This window comes from Xenopus tropicalis, chromosome 1 (assembly GCF_000004195.4).
Source record: "Xenopus tropicalis strain Nigerian chromosome 1, UCB_Xtro_10.0, whole genome shotgun sequence".
Classification (NCBI taxonomy): Eukaryota; Metazoa; Chordata; class Amphibia; order Anura; family Pipidae; genus Xenopus; species Xenopus tropicalis.
This window is the reverse complement of record NC_030677.2, coordinates 212,319,578-212,334,893: the sequence shown is the minus strand read 5'-3', so window position 1 is coordinate 212,334,893 and position 15,316 is coordinate 212,319,578.

Below are 15,316 nucleotides of genomic sequence, written 5' to 3'. Positions count from 1 at the left end.
AGCCACACTAGGCCGCTCAGAAGGGGGGGTCTCCTGAACTACCCTTTGGGACATTAGTGACCGTCCACTAGGTTGTCCTCTCCCCCTTCCCCGTGTTGCCCTAACGGATGTGGAGGACTGCGGGGCCTGGGAAGACTGCGGGGCCCGGGAAGACTGCGGGGCCCGGGAAGACTGCGGGGCCCGGGAAGACTGCGGGGCCTGGGAAGACTGCGGGGCCCGGGAAGACTGCGGGGCCCGGGAAGGCTGGGGGCCCTGGGGAGGCTGGGGGCCATGGGAAGGCTGAGATGAATTATGGGGGATGAACGGGGGGTCAGGATCAGGCACAGGCTGAGCTTCCCCAACCACCTGACCCTGTGTGGCCTCGGACTCCAGCACCCCCATTTCCTCGCGGTATTCCTCCTCAATGCTTTGCCACGACATAGGACAGGAACCGTACGCATGGCCGAGCTCTCCGCACAAGTTGCACCGGATACTTTTGGGACAGTGCTTTGCCACATGACCTACCCCAAGGCACATGGCGCATTTCAGTACATCGCAACTAATACTGAAATGCCTGGTGGAGCCGCACTTCCAACATTCCCTGGGCTGCCCGGGATAAAAGCAGCAGACTAAATCCCGGCCAATGTATGCGGAGCTGGGGATGTGCTGGGTGACATTGCCTACTGTGCGTAGGCGCACCTTAGCCTGCCAGCCCCCCGTCCATATCCCCCTGTACCCAAAGTCCCTCTCCAGCTCCCCTATCACATCCCCATACCTTCTGAGCCAGATCTTAAGGTCTGCGGGGGGGATGGACTCATTCTCTATTAGAATGGTGACCTTGCAGACCCCCGGCCTAGACACGGGCACTGCCCGAAACCCCTCCCACATCCCTGTGGCATCCCTAAACTTTTCCCAGAATTCATCTAACTCCTGGGGCCTCATGAAGCTGATTGTGTAATCTTTGAACACTTTGTTATGCACAAAACAATAAATATCATTTGCAGTGAAGCCCATATCACAGATCTTATCAATAACATTATTTCCCTCAGGCAAGGGACCCTCCCCCTCCCACTGCAACCGCACCACATTCCTGCGCCTCCCCGAGTCTGCGGGGTAGATCCTCCCACGTCGGGGGTAATTCCCCACTGCAGGTTTGTCACCCACACGCGCCCCACTCACTGCCACCTTTGCCACATTCACACTGCCAGGCCCTTTAGCCTTGCCACGGACAATATTAGCAAAGCTTTGGCCACTCACTCCCGCCACCTCATTCGCTGCACTCACACCCGCCGCTGTGGCATTAACTGCACCAGTTGGGTCATTCACCCCTGCACCCACAGCACTCGTACCTGCACCCACAGCACTTGTACCCACAGCACTCATACCTGCACCCACAACACTTGTATCTGCACCCACATTCACCTCTTGCACAACAGCATTTGACCCTTGCACAGTTGGACCCGAGCCCCCCAACACTTTCCCCCCACACACATTTACACCCACAGAATTCACATTCCCAGTGCACTCACCAGCCTCAGGCAGTCGCTCACCGATCCCCTCACTGCAGTCACACCCACGCACACTTGCACCATTGGAAATGGCAGCAGTTGGAATTGCTGAACTACAAGAGTCCGCTGCAGAGTCTTTTGCAGCCGCCTTCTTCCTGCCAGATTTAGGAGCAGGCTTGGTCTCCTTCTTCTTCTTTCCCTTTCGCTGTTCCTCCTGCTGCTCAGCGACTGCAGCTTTGCCTTCATGGTTCCGCTCCGAGTTGTTCCCATCACAACTGGCTTTTTCCTGCTCTGGGAGAGACACAGTAGTGGATGTAATGGCCTCTGGCTGCTGTGAGATGTCACCCTCAGGGCCCGCTAGTTGTTCTGCACCGATATTTGCAGCAGTGTGGCAAACTGACTCCCTTTCAGCCATGTTCTGCGCCGGCTGCCCTACATTCCTCCCAGATGGCAGATTCTCACTTTTCCCTGCTGCATCCACATTGGCATTTGCTTTTTGTGCCCAACTGGCCAACGCAGCAGGGGCTGACTGCACCCCAACATCCTCAGCTGACTGAGGGGCAGCCTGGGAGACACCCATAGACATAGGCTGATTTTGGGGTGAGGGCAGGACAGGGAAATCAGATTCTGTGTAGACAAAGCTACTTACTTCCAGCTGCTGTTTCTTTTCCTTCGCTTTTACCTTTGCTTTTACCTTTTCCTTGGGGTCAATATCTTCAATTTCTTCCATAGAAAAGACCATTTTTTGCGGTCTCAGGGAGCAAGGGGACTCCACCTGCCTGATCTCCCTTAGGAGGCCCGGTGTACCTGAGGGGGTACCAGTGGGGGTACCAGTAGGAGTGCCAGTGGGGGTCCCAGGGCTCTTTGGAACTGGCCGGTTTGGCTGGAGGGCCCCAGAGCTTTCAGGCTCCTCATCGCTGGACACCTCAGTAATGGCTCTGCTTCTCAGCGATGCCCTGTATTTTTCCTCCTGGCGCCTCTGCTCCATCTCCCGGAACCGCTCGGCATTATCAAACGATTCCTTTACCGCACCGATTCCCTTGCCAAGGAAGTCCAGCTCCCGCTCCAGAGTGCGCTGCTTGTCGCACAGGGCAGCAATCTCTACCTTCTTGCGGGGCCGGGCCAGGCTGTAGGCCTTAGCGCACTCATACCTCTTGGTCTTTATTAGAGACTTCAGAGCCGCAAGCTCAGCCCTTTTCTCCCTAAACTTCTGAATTCCCTTGGCCAGATTCTCCTGGAATCCCGGTTCATGCGGCAGCATGTCAGGGTTAAACCCCGCAACTTGCACTGGGGACTCCGCTTGGGGCCCCTCAGAAACTCCTCCTTCTGCAGAAGCACCCCGAGGCCTAGGTGACTCAGATGAGGCCTGGGGCTTTCCTGGATCAGCATCCTTGGGCGCACCACACCCTCCAGGGCTGCAATTGCTCATGATTGAGCTCAACGAGCACCACACAACCTGCGATCAGCACCCAGCAGCACACACGGTCAGGTGAGCACTAGTGGGCGGTTCCTGCTGAATTGTGCTTAGTACAGGGGAATCCCTATGCTGCCATAGTTTTATGGTATCTCTCTGTACAGGCTATGAGCAAACTTAGGGGGCTGTTCCTGCTGAATTGTGCTTAGTACAGGGGAATCCCTATGTGCCATAGTTTTATGGTATCTCTCTGTACAGGCTATGAGCAAACTTAGGGGGCTGTTCCTGCTGAATTGTGCTTAGTACAGGGGAATCCCTATGCTGTACAGGCTAAAGACGTGGGTGGGATCGGGGGAGGGGCAGACACAGGGGCAGGAGGGGGGGTACCTAGGCAATGCCAGACACTAATGGTCGGATAGTAATGAATTAGAGGGATGAGAGTCGGCTTCTGACACATTTCCCCGGCAGGCCGTTCCCTATCTCTAATGACGCAGAGAGTCGCTGGAAGGTTGGACAAATGAGCTGACACTCGTCACGTTCCCAGCGAGACCGACACTGAGCGGGAGAAATTGGTTTTTACCTCAAATGACCAAATCTGCGACATAAATCTGCCTCGTCCCAGCGCCCAATTACTGGCATTGTCACCTCCTGTCACTCAGCGGCCCAACCCCGGCCCGTGTCTCCCGTGTCTCCCGTGTCTCAGCAATGAAATTAAAGGGGACATAAACCTTATCTAAAACCAGAGGAAAGGAGATCTCACCATCAGCATAGGAAGGGGTTCCTTACTGTAAGGGCAGTCAGGTTATGGGATTCCCTACCAAGAGAGGGGGAATGAGTGATACATTGGGGGTGGGGAGGAAAGGGGATCTCACCATCAGCATATATATTTATATACTGGAACTGGGGGGCCCCCACATGCTGTCCCTTCATTAGGAAATCTGGGACATAAAGGGGCCAACGGGCCCCATTCATACTCTGCAATAGAGAAATCACAGGGCAGTTCCCCCGGTAACGCATGCCAACAGGGCAGCCAATCAGATGCGGCTGTGACAAAGGCCCCGTTATTAGCGACACACAGTAATTTAGCGCTACAGGCTGTAATTACGCTTCTGGCAGGCAGGAATTAGCCGCTCTTGTGTGCCCCCCATCTCCCAGCCCCCCGTCTCCCAGCCCCCGTCTCCCAGCCCCCCGTCTCCCAGCCCCCCGTCTCTCAGCCCCCCGTCTCCCAGCCCCCCGTCTCTCAGCCCCCTGTCTCCCAGCCCCCCGTCTCTCAGCCCCCCGTCTCCCAGCCCCCCGTCTCCCTGACCCCCGTCTCCCAGCCCCCCGTCTCCCAGCCCCCCGTCTCCCAGCCCCCGTCTCCCAGCCCCCCGTCTCCCAGCCCCCCGTCTCCCAGCCCCCCGTCTCTCAGCCCCCCGTCTCCCAGCCCCCCGTCTCCCAGCCCCCCGTCTCCCTGACCCCCGTCTCCCAGCGCCCCGTCTCCCAGCCCCCCGTCTCTCAGCCCCCCGTCTCCCAGCCCCCCGTCTCCCAGCCCCCCGTCTCCCAGCCCCCCGTCTCTCAGCCCCCCGTCTCCCAGCCCCCCGTCTCTCAGCCCCCCGTCTCCCAGCCCCCCGTCTCCCAGCCCCCCGTCTCCAAGCCCCCCGTCTCCCTGACCCCCGTCTCCAAGCCCCCCGTCTCTCAGCCCCCCGTCTCTCAGCCCCCCGTCTCCCAGCCCCTCGTCTCCCAGCCCCCGTCTCCCAGCCCCCGTCTCCCAGCCCCCCGTCTCCCAGCCCCCCGTCTCCCAGCCCCTCGTCTCCCAGCCCCCGTCTCCCAGCCCCCGTCTCCCAGCCCCCCGTCTCTCAGCCCCCCGTCTCCCAGCCCCCCGTCTCTCAGCCCCCCGTCTCCCAGCCCCCCGTCTCCCAGCCCCCCGTCTCCCAGCCCCCCATCTCTCAGCCCCCCGTCTCCCAGCCCCCCGTCTCTCAGCCCCCCGTCTCCCAGCCCCCCGTCTCCCAGCCCCCCGTCTCCAAGCCCCCCGTCTCCCTGACCCCCGTCTCCAAGCCCCCCGTCTCTCAGCCCCCCGTCTCTCAGCCCCCCGTCTCTCAGCCCCCCGTCTCCCAGCCCCTCGTCTCCCAGCCCCCGTCTCCCAGCCCCCGTCTCCCAGCCCCCCGTCTCCCAGCCCCCCGTCTCCCAGCCCCTCGTCTCCCAGCCCCCGTCTCCCAGCCCCCCGTCTCCCAGCCCCCCGTCTCCCAGCCCCCCGTCTCCCAGCCCCCCGTCTCTCAGCCCCCCGTCTCCCAGCCCCCCGTCTCTCAGCCCCCCGTCTCTCAGCCCCCCGTCTCCCAGCCCCCCGTCTCCCAGCCCCCGTCTCCCAGCCCCCGTCTCCCAGCCCCCGTCTCCCAGCCCCCCGTCTCCCTGACCCCGTCTCCAAGCCCCCCGTCTCTCAGCCCCCCGTCTCTCAGCCCCCCGTCTCCCAGCCCCCCGTCTCTCAGCCCCCCGTCTCTCAGCCCCCCGTCTCCCAGCCCCCCGTCTCTCAGCCCCCCGTCTCCCAGCCCCCCGTCTCTCAGCCCCCCGTCTCCCAGCCCCCCGTCTCCCAGCCCCCCGTCTCCCAGCCCCCCGTCTCTCAGCCCCCCGTCTCCCAGCCCCCCGTCTCTCAGCCCCCCGTCTCCCAGCCCCCCGTCTCCCAGCCCCCCGTCTCCCAGCCCCCCGTCTCTCAGCCCCCCGTCTCCCAGCCCCCCGTCTCTCAGCCCCCCGTCTCCCAGCCCCCCGTCTCCCAGCCCCCCGTCTCCCTGACCCCGTCTCCAAGCCCCCCGTCTCTCAGCCCCCCGTCTCTCAGCCCCCCGTCTCCCAGCCCCTCGTCTCCCAGCCCCCCGTCTCCCAGCCCCCCGTCTCCCAGCCCCCCGTCTCCCAGCCCCCCGTCTCCCAGCCCCTCGTCTCCCAGCCCAGCGGCTGCAGTGTAAGTACATCCCTGCAGTAAATTGGCCCCTGTTATTTTCCAGTCTATTAATGTCCCAATCAGTTCCCTGCACAGCGCGATGGATTTCAGCAACCAGAGAGACTGCCGTTTTACAGGGCCGGATTTCTGTTTTGGGCGCCCCGCTACTGAGGGGTTCTGTGCCCCCCATATAAAGGCACAAGGCTGCAGGCTGAGTTATACAGGGAACTCTGAGTATCACTCATGTATTATAAGGGATAATGTACCCCCTACTGTAAATGATAAGGATATTAGCAGCCACTGAGGGGTTCTGTGCCCCCCATATAAAGGCACAAGGCTGCAGGCTGAGTTATACAGGGAACTCTGAGTATCACTCATGTATTATAAGGGATAATGTACCCCCTACTGTAAATGCTAAGGATATTAGCAGTCACTGAGGGGTTCTGTGCCCCCCATATAAAGGCACAAGGCTGCAGGCTGAGTTATACAGGGAACTCTGAGTATCACTCATGTATTATAAGGGATAATGTACCCCCTACTGTAAATGATAAGGATATTAGCAGTCACTGAGGGGCTCTGTGCCCCCCATATAAAGGCACAAGGCTGCAGGCTGAGTTATACAGGGAACTCTGAGTATCACTCATGTATTATAAGGGATAATGTACCCCCTACTGTAAGTGATAAGGATATTAGCAGTCACTGAGGGGTTCTGTGCCCCCCATATAAAGGCACAAGGCTGCAGGCTGAGTTATACAGGGAACTCTGAGTATCACTCATGTATTATAAGGGATAATGTACCCCCTACTGTAAATGATAAGGATATTAGCAGCCACTGAGGGGTTCTGTGCCCCCCATATAAAGGCACAAGGCTGCAGGCTGAGTTATACAGGGAACTCTGAGTATCACTCATGTATTATAAGGGATAATGTACCCCCTACTGTAAATGATAAGGATATTAGCAGTCACTGAGGGGCTCTGTGCCCCCCATATAAAGGCACAAGGCTGCAGGCTGAGTTATACAGGGAACTCTGAGTATCACTCATGTATTATAAGGGATAATGTACCCCCTACTGTAAGTGATAAGGATATTAGCAGTCACTGAGGGGTTCTGTGCCCCCCATATAAAGGCACAAGGCTGCAGGCTGAGTTATACAGGGAACTCTGAGTATCACTCATGTATTATAAGGGGTAATGTACCCCCTACTGTAAATGATAAGGATATTAGCAGTCACTGAGGGGTTCTGTGACCCCCATATAAAGGCACAAGGCTGCAGGCTGAGTTATACAGGGAACTCTGAGTATCACTCATGTATTATAAGGGATAATGTACCCCCTACTGTAAATGATAAGGATATTAGCAGCCACTGAGGGGTTCTGTGCCCCCCATATAAAGGCACAAGGCTGCAGGCTGAGTTATACAGGGAACTCTGAGTATCACTCATGTATTATAAGGGATAATGTACCCCCTACTGTAAATGATAAGGATATTAGCAGTCACTGAGGGGTTCTGTGCCCCCCATATAAAGGCACAAGGCTGCAGGCTGAAATGTCCATCTTGCCCTACTGCTGCCATTCTGCCCCACTGCTTCCCAGATGCCCCCATTATCCCCCAATATAACTGCCCCTCACTCCATCACTGATTCCGTATGTTCCATAAATGAGACAGAAATGGAGCAGAATCCCCTCTTTGTTGCTGAATTCCCTATCGACACCTCGTGGAGCGGCGCAGACTCTGAGCCAATCAGCCGGGCGCATTATCCCGTAATCTCATCGAGCGCCGAGTGTCAGGGGCCGGGAGCGGCGACACGGTAATTATTCCTGCCGGGATCAATAAACACTCGTTACAGATATAAACAGAAATGTTTCATTTCACTCTCTTTCCTCTTCTCCTGCCCCCACGGAGCCCAGTTACGTCCCCATACGGCCATTACTCTTACTCAGGGTGAGAATGTGAGAGCGGCAAGATGGAGCCAGTAGGGCAAGATGGAGACAGTAGGGCAAGATGGAGACAGTAGGACAAGATGGAGACAGTAGGGCAAGATGGAGACAGTAGGGCAAGATGGAGACAGTAGGACAAGATGGAGACAGTAGGGCAAGATGGAGACAGTAGGGCAAGATGGAGACAGTAGGGCAAGATGGAGACAGCAGGGCAAGATGGAGACAGTAGGACAAGATGGAGACAGTAGGGCAAGATGGAGACAGCAGGGCAAGATGGAGACAGTAGGGCAAGATGGAGCCAGTAGGACAAGATGGAGACAGTAGGGCAAGATGGAGCCAGTAGGACAAGATGGAGACAGTAGGGCAAGATGGAGACAGTAGGGCAAGATGGAGACAGTAGGACAAGATGGAGACAGTAGGGCAAGATGGAGACAGTAGGACAAGATGGAGACAGCAGGGCAAGATGGAGACAGTAGGACAAGATGGAGACAGTAGGGCAAGATGGAGACAGCAGGGCAAGATGGAGACAGTAGGGCAAGATGGAGACAGTAGGACAAGATGGAGACAGTAGGGCAAGATGGAGACAGTAGGGCAAGATGGAGACAGTAGGGCAAGATGGAGACAGTAGGACAAGATGGAGACAGTAGGGCAAGATGGAGACAGTAGGGCAAGATGGAGACAGTAGGGCAAGATGGAGACAGCAGGGCAAGATGGAGACAGCAGGGCAAGATGGAGACAGCAGGGCAAGATGGAGACAGCAGGGCAAGATGGAGCCAGTAGGACAAGATGGAGACAGTAGGGCAAGATGGAGACAGTAGGGCAAGATGGAGACAGCAGGGCAAGATGGAGACAGTAGGACAAGATGGAGACAGTAGGACAAGATGGAGACAGTAGGGCAAGATGGAGACAGTAGGACAAGATGGAGACAGCAGGGCAAGATGGAGACAGCAGGGCAAGATGGAGACAGCAGGGCAAGATGGAGACAGCAGGGCAAGATGGAGACAGCAGGGCAAGATGGAGACAGCAGGGCAAGATGGAGACAGTAGGGCAAGATGGAGACAGTAGGGCAAGATGGAGACAGTAGGGCAAGATGGAGGCAGTAGGGCAAGATGGAGACAGTAGGGCAAGATGGAGACAGTAGGGCAAGATGGAGACAGTAGGACAAGATGGAGACAGTAGGGCAAGATGGAGACAGTAGGGCAAGGTGGAGACAGTAGAGCAAGGTGGAGACAGTAGGGCAAGATGGAGACAGTAGGGCAAGATGGAGACAGTAGGGCAAGATGGAGACAGTAGGGCAAGATGGAGACAGTAGGACAAGATGGAGACAGTAGGGCAAGATGGAGACAGTAGGGCAAGATGGAGACAGTAGGGCAAGATTTGGCCAGATTGCCACTGTTAATGAAGCTCAGCAACAGATGTTGCATGACGTAAGGAGCAGCACCCCCGGTTTGGTGTGTCAGGATTTGGTCAGGAACCTGTCTCTGCTCTACATGTTTCATGTCACTGTAATATTAGTCGCGCCACATATCCCAGTAGGTCTCTAAGCTTTTCATGGAACCAGAACTTTAAGGTCAGTTAGGGTGGGATTTAGGGTCATCCCTTATTGGCTGCCCGGGACACCCCAGCACCTGTTATTGATACCAACATTTTCTCATATATCTGCCCCCAAAGCATTGAAGCTTCTCTGCACTTATTATCTGCCAATAACTACCCAGCATAGAAACCATGGAGCCGCCATTCGCTGGGAGACGGGACGCTCCGCTGAGCAGCCTCAGTCTGATGTTTATGGGATGGATGAGCTTTTCCTCTCATGTAATAAATGTTTGTGTCTGTTTCTGGCCCGTGTGGGGTTCACTATTATCAGCCCCACAACTCAAATATATTATGTAATGTATCTGCCCCGGGAACCATCCCATTAATACCCCCGGCCTGTGATCTTCTATCAAATACGTTCTATACATACCCACAGAGACATCCCAAGAGAAGTGAGAGAGAGAGAGAGAACGAGAAAGAAAGAAAGAAAGTAAGTAAGAAAGGGGGTACAGAGGGAAGGGGGAAGAGAGGGAAGGGGGGACAGAGGGAAGGGGGTACAGAGGAAAGGGGGGACAGAGGAAAGGGGGTACAGAGGGAAGGGGGGACAGAGGGAAGGGGGGACAGAGGAAAGGGGGTACAGAGGAAAGGGGGGACAGAGGGAAGGGGGTACAGAGGAAAGGGGGACAGAGGGAAGGGGGTACAGAGGAAAGGGGGACAGAGGAAGGGGAAGAGAGGGAAGGGGGGACAGAGGGAAGGGGGAAGAGAGGGAAGGGGGGACAGAGGAAAGGGGGTACAGAGGGAAGGGGGTACAGAGGAAAGGGGGGACAGAGGAAAGGGGGGACAGAGGGAAGGGGGAAGAGAGGGAAGGGGGTACATAGGGAAGGGGGTACAGAGGGAAGAGGGGACAGAGGGAAGGGGGTACATAGGGAAGGGGGTACAGAGGGAAGAGGGGACAGAGGGAAGGGGGTACAGAGGGAAGAGGGGACAGAGGGAAGAGGGGACAGAGGGAAGGGGGTACAGAGGGAAGGGGGTAGAGAGGGAAGAGGGGACAGAGGGAAGGGGTACAGAGGGAAGAGGGGACAGAGGGAAGGGGGTACAGAGGGAAGAGGGGACAGAGGGAAGGGGGTACAGAGGGAAGAGGGGACAGAGGGAAGGGGGTACAGAGGGAAGGGGGTAGAGAGGGAAGAGGGGACAGAGGGAAGGGGGTACATAGGGAAGGGGGGCAGGGGGAAAGGGACAGAGGGAAGGGGGGGCAGAGGGAAGAGGGGACAGAGGGAAGAGGGGACAGAGGGAAGGGGGTACATAGGGAAGGGGGAAAGGGACAGAGGGAAGGGGGTACAGAGGGAAGAGGGGACAGAGGGAAGAGGGGACAGAGGGAAAGGGGTACAGAGGGAAGGGGGTACAGAGGGAAGAGGGGACAGAGGGAAGGGGGTACAGAGGGAAGAGGGGACAGAGGGAAGGGGGTACATAGGGAAGGGGGGCAGGGGGAAAGGGACAGAGGGAAGGGGGGGCAGAGGGAAGGGGGTACAGCCCACTACTTGGCGCCTGGAATTACTGCATAAGGCTAAAGGCACAGGCACTGGGGAACTGACATTAATTTGATTTTATCAATAGCTTGTGTGCCTTTACCATTGTGTATAGTGAGAGGCCGGGCCTGGATCCCCCCTGCTGTCTCTTTGGATCTGAGGGGTGTCAGCCGGAGTAATAATATGGATATCTAATAGGGAAGGGGGTGGTTGAACTACAGAATTCCTCAGGCCGCACAGTTTACATTTACAGACGTGCATGCTGGGAATTGTAGTTCTGACAGGGTGAGTAGGAGCCTGGGGTGGGTGTAGAGGTGGGCAACACGGCTGTCAGACCCAACTACATCTCTCCCCTGTCTCCGCCTGTCACTATTTCTGTTTATCCTGATTCCGTCTCTGGTCCCTCTGTGAGTCTGACATCTCTCGGCTGCTCTGTCCCTGCACTCTGATTGGCCGTCTCCTGGGGCCTCACATGTGCTGTCAGCATCTCAAGAGCTTCAGCAGCGTCTCATTCTTAGCTCAGCAGTCTCTTGTGATATTCCAGTGAGGGGGGGGGCCTCAGCCGGCGTCAAATGGCAGAATTGTATACGGATAAAGGGAGAAAGGGGAAAATGTACAACACCGTCCCTTCATTTATATTCCTCTGAGCCCTGTGAGTTCTACTGTCAGTAGCTCCACCAGGGCCAAGAGACCCAGCTCCACCAGGGCCAGGAGACCCAGCTCCACCAGGGCCAGGAGACCCAGCTCCACCAGGGCCAGGAGACCCAGCTCCACCAGGGCCAGGAGACCCAGCTCCACCAGGGCCAGGAGACCCAGCTCCACCAGGGCCAGGAGACCCAGCTCCACCAGGGCACGGAGACCCAGCTCCACCAGGGCCAGGAGACCCAGCTCTACCAGGGCCAGGAGACCCAGCTCCACCAGGGCACAGAGACCCAGCTCTACCAGGGCCAGGAGACCCAGCTCCACTAGGGCCAGGAGACCCAGCTCCACCAGGGCCAGGAGACCCAGCTCTACCAGGGCACAGAGACCCAGCTCCACCAGGGCCAGGAGACCCAGCTCCACCAGGGCCAGGAGACCCAGCTCCACCGGGGCACGGAGACCCAGCTCCACCGGGGCACGGAGACCCAGCTCCACCGGGGCACGGAGACCCAGCTCTACCAGGGCCAGGACACCCAGCTCCACCAGGGCTAGGAGACCCAGCTCCACCGGGGCTAGGACACCCAGCTCAACCGGGGCTAGGACGCCCAGCTCCACCGGGGCTAGGAGACCCGGCTCCACCAGGGCTAGGAGACCCAGCTTCACCAGGGCTGGGACACTGAGCTCCACCAGGACTAGGAGACCCAGCTCCACCAGGGCTAGGACACCCAGCTTCCCCAGTGCTGGGACACTCAGCTCCACCAGGGCTAGGAGACATAGTTCCACCCGGGCTAAAACACCCAGTTCTACCAGGGCTAGGAGGCATAGAGGCAGCAGGACTAAGAGGTCCACCAGGGCTAGGAGACCAAGTTCCACCATGGCTAGGACACCCAGCTCCACAGGGCTAGGAGGCAAAGAAACAGCAGGACCAAGAGGTCTACCAGGGATAGGAGACCAAGTTTCACCAGGGCTAGGAAACTCAGCTCCATCATGGCCAGTAGCCATAGAGACAGCAAGACTAAGAGATCCAGTTCCAGTATAATAAGAACAGAACCACACAGTCTCAGTGAAAGGTACCACAGAACCTCCCTGTATCTCATCCTCCTGATTCCCTCCTTGCTCAGAGGCCCTCCTTGCCTAGTGGGTGTACAGCTAAAGCTGGAGCCATAATGGGGTCCTCCTGACAACAGGTGGTAAGAACCTCGCTCACCCTGATGCCGTCACTTTGGCTTGTTGCACCCCCCCCTTCCACCCCCCAAAAGCCAGTCCAGCTGGGGCTTAGCCCCCCCTTTTTCAGTCAGGCATTTAATAAGGATTCATAAGACTCAAAATGTAACAGGTACAACATGGAGGGAACCAATCTGCATGGAAATGATACGCATGGAGGTGGGACGCCAGGCTGAGTGGCATTTATAGCGCCCCCCTGTGGTGCCCAATGAGGAAACGTAGAGTCTCATTAATAAGACAATTCCATCTGCCCAACCTGCCCCGTGGCACAAATACCACTCAGACTCGTCTCTTCTGCAGTCACGTTTCAACAATGTGTCCATCACGGCTCTATAAAGGCTAATGTGGCTCTCAATATGTGCATCTCAATGGCTACATGTAATGGGCTGTCTCATTATGTCTCTCATCCCTGCCGATTCTACTGTCTAATGGGCTGCTGAACAGTCTGCGTCTCACAGAGGCCTCTCTAGCCTAGAATATACAGGTCCTTTTCAAAAAATTAGCATATTGTGATAAAGTTCATTATTTTCTGTAATGTACTGATAAACATTAGACTTTCATATATTTTAGATTCATTACACACAACTGAAGTAGTTCAAGCCTTTTCTTGTTTTAATATTGATGATTGTGGCATACAGCTCATGGAAACCCAAAATTCCTATCTCAAAAAATTAGCATATCATGAAAAGGTTCTCTAAACGAGCTATTAACCTAATCATCTGAATCAACAAATTAACTCTAAAAACCTGCAAAAGATTCCTGAGGCTTTTAAAAACTCCCAGCCTGGTTCATTACTCAAAACCGCAATCATGGGTAAGACTGCCGACCTGACTGCCGCCCAGAAGGCCATCATTGACACCCTCAAGCAAGAGGGTAAGACACAGAAAGAAATTTCTGAATGAATAGACTGTTCCCAGAGTGCTGTATCAAGGCACCTCAGTGGGAAGTCTGTGGGAAGGAAAAAGTGTGGCAGAAAACGCTGCACAACGAGAAGAGGTGACTGGGCCCTGAGGAAGATTGTGGAGAAGGACCGATTCCTGACCTTGGGGGACCTGCGGAAGCAGTGGACTGAGTCTGGAGTAGAAACATCCAGAGCCACCGTGTACAGGCGTGTGCAGGAAATGGCCTACAGGTGCCGCATTCCCCAGGTCAAGCCACTTTTGAACCAGAAACAGCGGCAGAAGCGCCTGACCTGGGCTACAGAGAAGCAGCACTGGACTGTTGCTCAGTGGTCCAAAGTATGTCATTCGGAAATCAAGGTGCCAGAGTCTGGAGGAAGACTGGGGAGAGGGAAATGCCAAAATGCCTGAAGTCCAGTGTCAAGTACCCACAGTCAGTGATGGTCTGGGGTGCCATGTCAGCTGCTGGTGTTGGGCCACTGTGTTTTATCAAGGGCAGGGTCAATGCAGCTAGCTATCAGGAGATTTTGGAGCACTTCATGCTTCCATCTGCTGAAAAGCTTTATGGAGATGAAGATTTCATTTTTCAGCACAACCTGGCACCTGCTCACAGTGCCAAAACCACTGGTAAATGGTTTACTGACCATGGTATTACTGTGCTCAATTGGCCTGCCAACTCTCCTGACCTGAACCCCATAGAGAATCTGTGGGATATTGTGAAGAGAAAGTTGAGAGACACAAGAGCCAACACTCTGGATGAGCTTAAGGCCGCTATTGAAGCATCCTGGGCCTCCATAACACCTGAGCAGTGCCACAGGCTGATTGCCTCCATGCCACGCCACATTGAAGCAGCCATTTCTGCAAAAGGATTCCCGACCAAGTATTGAGTGCATAACTGAACATAATTATTTGAAGGTTGACTTTTTTTGTATTAAAAACACTTTTCTTTTATTGGTCGGATGAAATATGCTAATTTTTTGAGATAGGAATTTTGGGTTTTCATGAGCTGTATGCCACAATCATCAATATTAAAACAAGAAAAGGTTTGAACTACTTCAGTTGTGTGTAATGAATCTAAAATATATGAAAGTCTAATGTTTATCAGTACATTACAGAAAATAATGAACTTTATCACAATATGCTAATTTTTTGAAAAGGACCTGTATATTTATATCCTCTGTATTCAGTGAAGGGGTGAGACAGAGCTTGATACAGGGGCCATGTTTGTAGGTAACTCAGTGTGGCCTCATGTAGGGGTAAGGCGGGGGTTAATCAGGGCCAGCAACCTGCTGTATTCAGAGGCCAACAACATGGGGAAACTGCCCTAACCTTTTCGGAATAGAGGATATAAAAGTATATAAGGGTTAATGGAAGATGGAGACAGTAGGACAAGATGGAGACAGTAGGACAAGATGGAGACAGCAGGGCAAGGTGGAGACAGTAGGGCAAGATGGAGACAGTAGGACAAGATGGAGACAGTAGGGCAAGATGGAGACAGTAGGACAAGATGGAGACAGTAGAGCAAGATGGAGACAGTAGGGCAAGATGGAGACAGTAGGACAAGATGGAGACAGCAGGGCAAGATGGAGACAGTAGGCAAGATGGGGACAGTAGGGCAAGATGGAGACAGTAGGGCAAGATGGAGACAGTAGGACAAGATGGAGACAGTAGAGCAAGATGGAGACAGTAGGGCAAGATGGAGACAGTAGGGCAAGATGGAGACAGTAGAGCAAGATGGAGACAGTAGGGCA